Genomic DNA, 12,125 nt, shown 5'->3' with positions numbered 1-12,125 from the left:
CTTGCAATCAAGTCCCATAGGGAACAATTTTCAGATGTGCATAGCAGTATTACTCAATTAAACTGATCTTGGAATATGAAAGTTAATATTGGAAGGGATAAAACAGATCATTTATAGCTAAATTTAAAGATAACATTGTGTACTGATAGAAATCGGAAATAGCATTAGGAGAAGCTTTATTTTATAAGATATGATTTATGGTGAGACTAATTATTAAAAATGTTGACATTATTGTCCATTTTATACACATGGTATTGGAAAATCTGAAGTTACATATATTTCTTATATAGTTTTTAAAATTTAAGATGACATATATTATAAGCTATGAGACTGTGTTAAAAAATTAGAATAAAATGACATAATCGCCTTTCTATCTGAGTATATAGACATTTCTAAGGTCAACTGAATTGACTCATTACTTTTGTATTTAGCAAATATTTCATAACTGTAAGTTTACCACAATTAACTTAGCATCTTTTAAATGACATTGCTTATTTAACTACTTATTTTCTTGCCCTCACCTTCTCTCCATTTACTCCACTAATCAGCCTCCACTATTTTTTTATTCAGTTTGAATGGCCTAGCATTTAGAACTTTAAACATAATTTACAACCTTCATGGAATAACCATCTTACAATCATGTGGTGGCAATTAATCTGCAGATTATTAAGGACCCTGGATTCATATAGCCTTAATTAAAAATGTTCTATGGCATAGAGAAATGAGAGTAATAAGAAACAGTAGAATTTCAATGAAGTTTTTAAAATGGTTATTTTAGACTACCAGCATGGTTCCTTCATGAAAATGAAAGGGAAGGCATTTTAACAAAAGAGTAATATTGTAATACATATATATTATATATTATATTGATATATGCATTATGAATGCATGTGTATAAAAGAGTATATGTATGTACATGTGGGCATACATGCATGTACATATTAACATTCATATGCATGTGTATATACCAAGAAGTTACATGTCAATTTTTTAGTGTTGTAGAAGAATCTATTCCTGGAATTAAGTAGGTTAATTTAAATTGAGGAAACTGACCTAGGATTTAATGGTAAATTGAAAAATAAGAAGAGGAAAATAGACTAGGTTGCCACATAAACCCTAAAAAGTATAATCCCAAAAACTCATGCTTGAAATGAACTCTGTGCTTTGCTTTGTTAAAATTTATCACTGTACTACACTTTCTTGCAAGATTTACAATTTTGGACAACAAGCCCAGGGTTTCTTGAGAAGTCATGTGAACCTATGTTAGTTAAATGTGTAGACTGGAAATACAATAGATCAGACCTGGGTTCTTCTTTAGGTACATGAAGAAATAAAGTCAATCTTTTTCTTGAAGAGTGTTTATACTCTTATCTAAAGATACCCTAGAACACACATATGCCTGAATGAAGCAGGAAGGAACAATTCTAAACAGATCTGTTTCTGTAAGAGAAAGATTTTTTCCACTATATTAATTCCACAAAGTTTGAAACACGAAAGTAGTTTCTTTTCCTTTATTTATGAACACAATAGTGATAGTAATAAGAAGAAACTGATTTTTAAAAACAACAGAAATACTGACTGCATTTAATTTGGTGATTTTAATAGAAACAAAGATAAAAGTGCATTTAAAGTTCTGCTAATACAGTTTTGAGTGTGGTAATGTTTAAATATTTTGCATTTTGGTTTAGTAGGAACAAATTTTTCTTTCCTGAAGTATGCTCTCGACAGCTATTTAAGCACCAAAAACAAAAATTAAGACAAAAAAATGTTCCATAGGCAATCTCTTACTTTATTATTGGGAAATAAATATTTCTACTATATAGAACACTCCACATAGCTCTAGAGATGGACTCTATAATGTTACCGAACAGTAATAAATAGGAGTTCTTGTTAACTTATTAACTACCTCTGCTCACATATATTCACTGTGATAATTAAAAATAGAATACATTTTAATATTACAAGCTATAAGTTTTTACCTTTTCAGGACCAGCATTTCAGCAGAATCTTCAAATCAAATTCTATTGTGCTTTCATTGCTCATGTATGATGAAAATACCTTTATTCCAAGTCACTTATCCATATACAGATGTTTGTGCAGCAAGCCTTATAAACACAAGAAGCAGTAGGATCACTGAATTTCTAACCTTTCAACATGCTTCTGGACTCTCCTTCCTTAACAAAAGAGATGAGGATCAATATTTCATTTACCTTCCTAACTTTGTAGATGTTTTTATTATCTGTCACTTGTATAGCAGTTCAAGAAACATTCACAATACACTCATTTTTTTAAACCTGAATTGTAAGTTATATCAATAGATTACCTTTCTTTTCTATTGATATTCACCAGCATGCTTTGAATGTGACCTTCTCTTCCTGATCTCCATATAATGACTTTCTCAGTCTGTGTGTGCATGTTCTACTTTATATCCTAACCTGTCAACCCTTTAATGGCAATAGCAATCTGGTCTATTTTCCTCTTCCTTTTTCAGTTTCTTATTAAATGCTAAGTCTGGAATCCAAAAAGAGCAACCTTCCTCAAAAATGTTGGTGTTTTTAGCAAATTTAAGGAATCGATTTTGATCATAGACCCCAGTAAAAAGCAGTCTCTTCTTATGTGGGTTATTAATTAAAACTAAAGATGCATTAGCTGTGACTGTTAAAGAAGAATATTCTTTTACAGAAAAGCCTCTGTAAATATTCATTAATTTGCTTTTTAAATTACTTTAAAAATAATATTTTAAAATCTTGTGTCAGACACAGTTAAATTACAACAGAATGTGGCCGTGGGGCCTTTTTACCTTTCTAAGAGATGTGAGAGAGAAACCTTTTAACAAGTGTCTCACAAAATTTGGCTCAGTAAGCCTAAGGTCTCTCAAGAGCCTGAAGTATTAACATAAAGTAGAATATTGATACAGAAAAGAATAAGGAAAGGGAGAAAGAGGAGATACTTACATGACTGAGAAGTCTCATAATGGGGACAATAGCTTGACAATATGTGTGATCAAACAGCAAAATTTAGGAGTCCTCTGGACCTTCAATTTAGTTATAGTTAATTGTGTTGTTTTGCATCATAATTCACTCACAAAAGATGAAATATAAAGAGAAATTAAAACAACAGATACATATTTTCCCTTTCTTGATAAAGTCAGATAGAGGACAGACTTACCCCACCCACTCCCCTTTATAATTATTAAGTCAATAGCTCATAGGTATCACCATCCTTGAGGAAGATCCATTTTTATAGAATGATATTCATCTTGACCCACTCAGTAAAAATCGAATTTTACTGTATTACCATCCACATTTCACATTTTATAGACTCAGGAACTAAAGAGCAATTACATCAAGCAACTTATAGCTACTGCTAGAAGTGACTAGAAGTCTGGTCATTTTACCATGATTTATAATTTGGAATTATAAAGATAGAATATATAGTATAAATGCTCATATTAAAGATCTATAAGGCTTCCCTGATAGCTCAGTTGGTAAAGAATCCACCTGTAATGCAGGAGACTCTAGTTCAATTCCTGGGTCAGGAAGATCTGCTGGAGAAGGGTTAGGCTACCCACTCCAGTATTCTTGGGCTTCCCTTGTGGCTCAGCTGGCAAAGAATCTGCCTTCAATGAAGAGACCTGGGTTTGATCCCTAGGTTGGGAAGATCCCCTGGAGAACGGAAAGGCTACCCACTCCAGTATTTTGGTCAGAATTCCATGGACTGTATAGTCCATGAGATCACAAAGATTCAGACACAACTGAACGACTTTCATTTTCACATAGATATTTAAAAATATGCTACCTGGCCATGGATGAACTGCTCATCACGGTGCAGAACTGAAATGCAAATTTATAATTGTTCATGTGATGAAGCTACATATTTATTGTTCTGTCACAATTTAGCTTTTGGGCTGTATCAGTGGGAAGTACTGTTTTAAAAAGCTCTAGATGTGCTGATGAACTATACAAAAAAAATCTTCATGACCCAGATAATCACAATAGTGTGATCACTCACCTAGAGCCAGACATCCTGGAATGTGACATCAAGTGGGCCTTAGAAAGCATCACTATGAACAAAGATAGTGGAGGTGATGGAATTCCAGCTGAGCGCTTTCAAATCCTGAAGGATGATGCTGTAGAAGTGCTGCACTCAAATGCCACAAATTTGGAATTCTCAGCAGTGACCACAGGACTGGAAGAGGTTAGTTTTCATTCCAATCCCAAAGAAAGGCAATGCCAAAGAATGTTCAATTTACTGCACAATTGCACTCATCTCACATAATAGCGAAGTAATGCTAGAAATTCTCCAAGCCAGACTTCAACAGTATGTGAACCTTGAACTTCCAGATGTTCAAGCTGAATTTAGAAAAGGCAGAGGAACGAGAGATCAAATTGCCAACATATGCTGGATCATTGAAAAAGCAAGAAAAGAGTTCCAGAAAAACATATATTTCTGCTTTATTGACTATGCCAAAGCCTTTACTATGTGGATCACCACAAACTGTGGAAAATTCTGAAAGAGATGGGAACACCAGACCACCTGACCTGCCTCCTAGGAAATCTGTATGCAGGTCATGAAGCAACAGTTAGAACTGGACTTGGAAAAACAGACTGGTTCCAAATCAGGAAAGGAGTACATCAAGGCTGTATATTGTCACCCTGCTTACTTAACTTACATGTAGAATATATCATGAGAAATGCTGGGCTGGAAGAAGCACAAGCTGGAATCAAGATTGTTGGGAGAAATATCAATAACCTCAGATATGCAGATTATACCACACTTATGATAGAAAGAAAAGAACTAAGAGCCTCTTGATGAAAGTGAAAAATTGGCTTAAAACACAACATTCAGAAAGCTAAGATCATAGCATCTGGCCCCACCACTTCATGGCAAATAGATGGGGAAACAATGAAAACTATGAGAGACTTTAGTTTTTTGGGGGCTCTGAAATCACTGCAGATGGTGACAGCAGCCATGAAATTAAAAGACGCTTGCTTTTTGGAAGAAAAGTTATGACCAACCTAGACATCATATTAAAAAGCAGAGACATTACTTTGCCAACAAAGGTCCATCTAGTCAAAGCTATGGTTTTTCCAGTAGTCATGTATGGATGTGAAAGCTGGACTATAAAGAAAGTTGAGTGCTGAAGAACTGATGCTTTTGAACTGTGGTATTGGAGAAGACTCTTGAGAGTCCCTTGGACTGCAAAGATATCCAACCAGTCCATCCTAAACAAAATCAGTCCTGAATATTCATTGGAAGAAATGATGTTTAAGCTGAAACTCCAATACTTTGGCCACCTGATGTGAAGAACTGACTCATTTGAAAAGACTCCTGATGCTGGGAATGATTGAAGGTGGAAGAGAAGGGGATGACAGAGGATGGGATGGCATCACCAACTTAATGCACATGAGTTTGAGTAAGGTCCAGGAGTTAGCAATGGACAGGGAAGCCTGGCGTCCATGGGGTTACAAAGATTTGGACACAACTGAGCAACTGAACTGAGATGTGCTGATGGGAATATCTAATCCTCATGAGACAGAGTGATTTTTCTAATTTTTTCTCAAATATATGTGTAGTGCTTAGATGATGCTTCTTCTATAGCTGGTACTCAGTAGGTATTGGTTAAATAAAGAAGTAAGAGACATAGCCTGTATCTTAAGTTCATTCTATTTTGTTCTTGCCAGAGTAAGGAGCAATAGAGTAGAAAGCATGATCAATAGTGTTTATCTGTTTTCAGCAAGATCTCCCTATCCCTGCCTGGCAGGGCTGCCCTTGACACACCACTTCTCATCGTCTCATCCAGAGTTGTGCTTCAATGTTAGCTTTGAATTCCAATCACAAGCTAAAGAAAAAATCAGACATAATTGTGCACATTTTTTTTATCCCTTCCTGCTTCTACCACATACTACCCCTAGGTGATGGTTTAGTTGCTATGTCATGTCAGAATCTTGTGATCCCATGGACTGTAGCCTGCCAGGATCCTCTGTCCATGGGAATCTCCAGGCGAGAATACTGGAGTGGGTTGCCATTTCCTTCTCCAGAGGATCTTCCCGACCCAGGAATCAAACCCAAGTCTCCTGCATTCCAGGCAGATTCTTTACCAACTGAACTGTAAGACTACCCCTAGAAGTATCTTGAAAAGAGCAAAGTAGATATCATATAGGATTTTTTTTTTTTTAGTAAAATCTGCACACAACTGAATTGGAGGAGATAATTGAGCCATTGATCTTACAGCGGAATCTGGACAATTAGAGGTTCCTCATTCCCTTTTCTGCCCTTGGAATGTGTGTTACACTTGCTTTCCCTACAGTATAAGCTGCTCATGGACACAGCCTTGAGATTGTCTTGTGATACTGAGACCATTTAGATGTATATGCGACTGAACTCAGTTAAGGCTTTTATATAAACTTTAGGCAAAAGATCTACTGAAATTGCAAGTGCTCAAAACAAGCTTCATGTGTTAATTCCCTTGCTTATTAAACTTGCCACTTACCAGTCTGGAGTGGTCTGCTTCCTCCTTCAATCCTGCCATATACAGGGGCCAGTTTGCAAATCAATAAGCTGATACATAAATTAGGAAAAAGGAAAGAGAAAAAATACTAACAATACCAATAATTAATGTCTTTAACATGATACATTATAATTAATCCAGATCATAAAATTATTTCATACTAAACCCAAATAACCACATTTTTTTGTGAGATTTATTTATCCCATATAATATTAACAACAATTAAAATATAACCAAAGCTTATTAGAACAAAATAAAGCACATGGTAAGCAATTCAACTTATGGCTCAATATTCAAAATTCTATTTTATAATCATGCTCCCTTTTGGAATTTCATTATTGCTCTATAATTTTTGGTTACCTTTTATGATATTTTAATGTTACTTTTGGGCACTCCCGATGGCTCTGTGGTAAAGAATCTGGATGCCTGCAATGCAGGAGTTGTGGGTTCAGTCCCAGGGTGGGGAAGATCCCCTGGAGAAGGAAATGGCAACCCATTCCAATAGTCTTGCTAGGAAAATCCCATGATCAGAGGAGCCTGGTGGACTACAGTCCAACGTGTTGCAAAGAGTCTTTAGGGCATGACTGAGCACACACCTAATGTTACTTTCAACAAAATATATTATAGTTCATTAAATATAATAATAATAATCATATGCCTTGACTTAATTTTTGATGGCCACTATATTAACATTTTTTACTATTATCTTTAAATGGAATAAGCAAACATTTTGAGACCCTGTTTTCTGTAAAGCATATCCTGTTTGTCCTAGTCAGAGAATCATGTACTAATGCAATTAAACGAAGCAATTGTTACCTGACTAAATAGACAAAACACATACTGAGTAAACTTCAAAAACAGGTGGCCAAGTTTAATCAGCTTAAAGAACTCATCCAAAACCTTTTGCCAATCTTATCATCGTGTAGCTCTGCAATCTGCATTATTTTGGTACTGTAATAAAAGCAGTCTCTTGGGTGGTGAATCCATTAGAAGTTCATAAGTTTTTATTTGGAAGCTTAAAATTACAAAATGTTCCCCAACTCTGGATCTCTGTTAAACTAATTTAAAAAAGAAAAAGTTGCAGGCTGGGGATTCCACTTAGATAGGAAAAGATGAATATAATGAAGATTGAGAATTGTCTCCAGAGTTTTGAATTGATCAAAGGTAGATGGAATACTGGAGAGATGAAAATAAGAAATTAAAATAAACAGGTATGAAATAGCTTTAGAGTAGTATTTGGGCTGATGAAGATAGCGTGAAACACAATGTAAAGTTACCAATGAGAATAAGTAAGACTGGACTTTTCTGCCTTTATGCCTTCTGACTTATTCATCTCCTGCCACCACCCTGAGCTGCAGAATTATGGATGAACCTGGGCAGTGACTGCTTGCATGGCCTCAGTAAATTCACATTATAGAGTTGATCTCAACACAGTCTTGCTGCCGTGTACCTGAAAGTGTTACTTTTGCAGATCTCCTGGCCACTGAGGTATAGCTTTTTCTTATACAATTCTTCTGCTTTGGTTAATGGGGCATGCTAGATTACTAATGAGTGGCAGGGGAGGCTGGGTATTTCTTATTTCATTTATTTGGTACTTTTTAAAGCAAATGTTAATAAGCAACTATTATATGGTAGGCTCTGTGCTACTTGTTGAGAGATAATGATGAACATGATACTGGCCTGGCCCTTAAGGAGATTAGGAGGGTGGATGTAAGCAAACAGGCAATTGTAATGCCACATGGGAATAAGTACAGTACAGCTAAGCATAGACAGCTTTGTGAAAAACAACAAACAGGATGTATAATCAATCACATGCATCAGAGGACACTTTCTAGAAGTTATAAGCTGAGACCTAGTGAAGGAGGAGAGCCTCTTGATGAGAGTGAATGAGTAGAGTGAAAAAGTTGACTTAAAACTCAACATTCAGAAAACTAAGATCTTGGCATCTGATCCCACCACCTCATGGCAAATAGAAGGGGGAAAAGTAGAAGCAGAAACAGATTTTATTTTCTTGAGTTCCAAAATTACTGCAGGTGGTGACTTCAGCCATGGAATTAAAAGACAGCTTGCTCATTGAAAGGAAAGCTATAACAAACCTAGACAACATATTGAAAAGCAGAGACGTCACTTTGTTGACAAAGATCTGTATAGTCAAAGCTATAGTTTTTCCAGTAGTCATGTACAGATGTGAGAGTGGGACCATGAAGAAGGCTGAGTGCCAAAGAATTGATGCTTTCAAAAATTGTGGTACTGAAGACTCTTGAGAGTCCTTTGGACAGCAAGGAGATCAAACCAGTTAAGTACTAAAGGAAATCAACACTGAATAGCCACTGAAAGGATTGATGCTGAAGCTGAAGCTCCAATACTTTGGCTGCCTGATGAAGAGTTGACTCAATGGAAAAAACCCTTAGGCTGGGAAATATTGAGGTCAGGATGAGAAGAGAGTGACAGAGGATGAGATGGTTAGATAGCATCACTGACTTGATGGACATGAGTTTGAGCAAACACCTAGAGATAGCGAAGGACAGTTGAGCCTGGCATGTTGCAGCCCATGGGGTTGCAGTGAGTTGGACAGGACTTAGTAACTTAACAGAAACAACAGTGAAGGAGGAATTTTCCAGGAAAAAGAAAAAGAAATGATTTTGATGGTTTCCCCAGGCAGAGCTAAAGAAAGTTGCAGAAATAAGTCAGACCTAAAAGAAATAGTTTTACTCCTGGATTTTTTTACTCCTTCAGGGTAGATACAGATTATGACAAAAAGGCAAATAAGACAAGAGAGGCATGGGGGTGAGGAAAGATGAGGCAGACCCTCACTGAGACTGTGGATGGAAAAATAAATCCAGACTAAGATAAAGTAAAGGTTTGTTCCAAAAGACTATTTCAATAGCGAGAAACACCCTGATCTCAGCATCTGCAAGCATCTCAAAACACACAAACAAACAGAAAACAACAATAAGAAAGGCTTTTCTTTTATAGGGGAGGATAAGTGGGGATGGGAGGAACTTATGGGAGGAACTTAGGGAAATTGGGCAAGTGAATAGGGGCTGGCAGACAGCTGATTGGGGCAGATCAACAGGAAATGTTTCTCTCTGTGTTCAACAGTTCTTGGATTGAACCTGTTCTGCTCTTTAGGGCTTGCGTGAATGCCAGCATTTGGGGGTGAGCCAAAGTTCAAAGGTCTATGGGGAGGAGAGAGGCCCTTCTAAAGTGTGGTCAAGCCAAGCCAGTGGGTAAGGAATGGACAATCGTGAACTTGGACAGGACTCACGCAACCTGCCTGCCCAGTATTTGCCAGTCAGTTCTCCCTGGGGACTGAGTTCTATTCTCTAGCTTTGCAGTAGACAGCGCGCCAACTCCAAATGGACGGATGCCTCAGGCCCATCATGTCACCACCACAGGGCTTTGATCATCTTGCTGCTGCACTCACCAATAATTGGTTTGACAAGTTCCCACGCCCTTGTAACACAGTACCCTGGAAACTGTGATTTCCCCAGTGGCAGTCTGCCTTCCATACCCCACCTGGCATGACCGTGTCTTCCTTCAGCTCCAGGCCAGCTTCACTGCTCAACTGTGAGCCTGACTTGAGTCATGTCATGGAATTTCATGCTAAGATCAGTTTCTTATGCTTCTCTGTAGCTCTCTATTATTGAATCACTGTATTCTGAGCAGTTTGGGGAGACTTTAGTGAGATTCTTCCTGGCTAACAAAATTGTGGCAGAATTTGGAATTATAACAGCAAAAAAGAAATTATTATAGGTATTGAAATGTGATGATTTCACATTTTATATGCGTTTTTGCATATTGGTCTAAATTATAGCTGAATAGAAGATGCAGGGAAATGCATGTTATTTCAGAGTTATACTTCTTTGTATTGTCTAAGGAGGTAAAAGCATATTTAAATTTTCATTATTCAGGTATGTATCCTGAAATCACATTTTGCTCAAACCTTAGGGTATACCCCAGGACAGGTTATTAAAATTCTGGTTAAGCATTCAACAAAACTTACAATTTGCGATTTTATTCTGAGGCCTTTTTTTTTTTTTTTTAAAGAAATGGCATTTTCCAGAAAGTCAACTAATTTTTAAAAGTCTGATTTGTGTTTTATAATTTAGTGAAGTTCATTCTGGATAGAAAAACAATGAGAGAATAATACGCCATATTTTTAAAAATTCTCTTTTATTACTGCACACAGTAGCTAAACTAGGTTAACAAAATATTGCCTAGCAGAGGGAAACTGCTTTAATGATCAAGTAAGAAAGAATTGTAATTAGCTCAGAAAAACTTTTACATTATTAATTTGCTTAGGAAACCACTTCTTCCTAGGGAAAAAAAAAATCTCTTCTCAGTCTTTCAGACTTTTTATCCTTGCAATTAGGAGTTCCAGATATTCTGCCAATTCAGTTAAGTCTGATACACTGATATATTAGGCAAATAAAAATGTGCAAACTAAATATCAATTTGTTGCAATTATGATTAAGAACAGCTGATTTTTTTCCCTGTCTTTTTATTAGAATCTTGCTCAGTGAATAATAAAACTGAATTTATCCTTTGTTCTTTTCTTTTTACTTGAAATTTGTGCAACCAGTTTTTGCAGTATATCATTTAAGGACAGAAGCTGGTACAGAGGCATTATTTCCAAGGACAAAGACAAAGAAGAAGTCAGCTCTCAAGGGCAAGAGCAGGGCTGGGGACTGACCCAAAGGAGACACTGGCAGAAAAGAGAGGAGCAAGGTTGTCAGGGACAGACAGGATGTGGTGGCTGCCACCGGCATCTCTGCTCAGCTGCTCTCTTTTTAAAACCGCATCATCAGGATAAAATGAGAGGAAGAATGAACAGACACGATTGGAGGTGTTGCTAACACCATTTCAAAATGAAACATAAAAGGGCTCATTTCTATGTGCTCTTTATAAAAATCCTTGCTCAATAGAAATATAATGCAAGCCATGTATGTAACTTTTTACTGTCTACTAGCCATATTTACCAAAATCAAAGGTGAATAAATTAACTTTAAGAACGTATTTTATTTAATCTACTATATCCAAAATGGGTAACATATTTGCTATCTTTTTGGCATGTAATAAACATGATTAATGACATAGTATACATTTTTTTCATAATAAGTCTTTCAAAGCCTGTCTGTGTGTTGAACTTAAAGCATATCCTCTTTTGGATTGTCACATCTCCATTTTTCAGTAAGCCATAAGACCATGAAGAGAAATCATAGAAAGATTTCCCTACATCTTTGCTCTACATTGTGGGTCATTTCTGAGATACTATTTAGTCAACTGCTAAGAAACAAAGAAAAGTAGAACTGAAATTTGCTAGGAAGTTACTAATTAGCATATTAAGTAGTTGACCCCAAATTATTTGGAATACTCTATATTGTTTGATGATTGTCTCTCTCTCCCTTTTTTTATTTTTATTTTTTTATCTCTCTTTTTTTAGTGCTTTCTTTTTTAATTAAGGAAATGTCTCATTGTATTTGCAAAAAAGGACTTTTCAAACTCTTTTATATTTTGCTTCCTTTAGATTCTTTTCCCACATTCTTTAAATTTCTGTTCAAGTTTAATTTTCTGCTAAACTATTTCAAAAAGATTCCAACATTACCCTTGC

Source organism: Dama dama, chromosome 17 (genome assembly GCF_033118175.1).
Source record: "Dama dama isolate Ldn47 chromosome 17, ASM3311817v1, whole genome shotgun sequence".
Lineage (NCBI taxonomy): Eukaryota > Metazoa > Chordata > Mammalia > Artiodactyla > Cervidae > Dama > Dama dama.
This window is presented reverse-complemented; position numbering follows the sequence as displayed.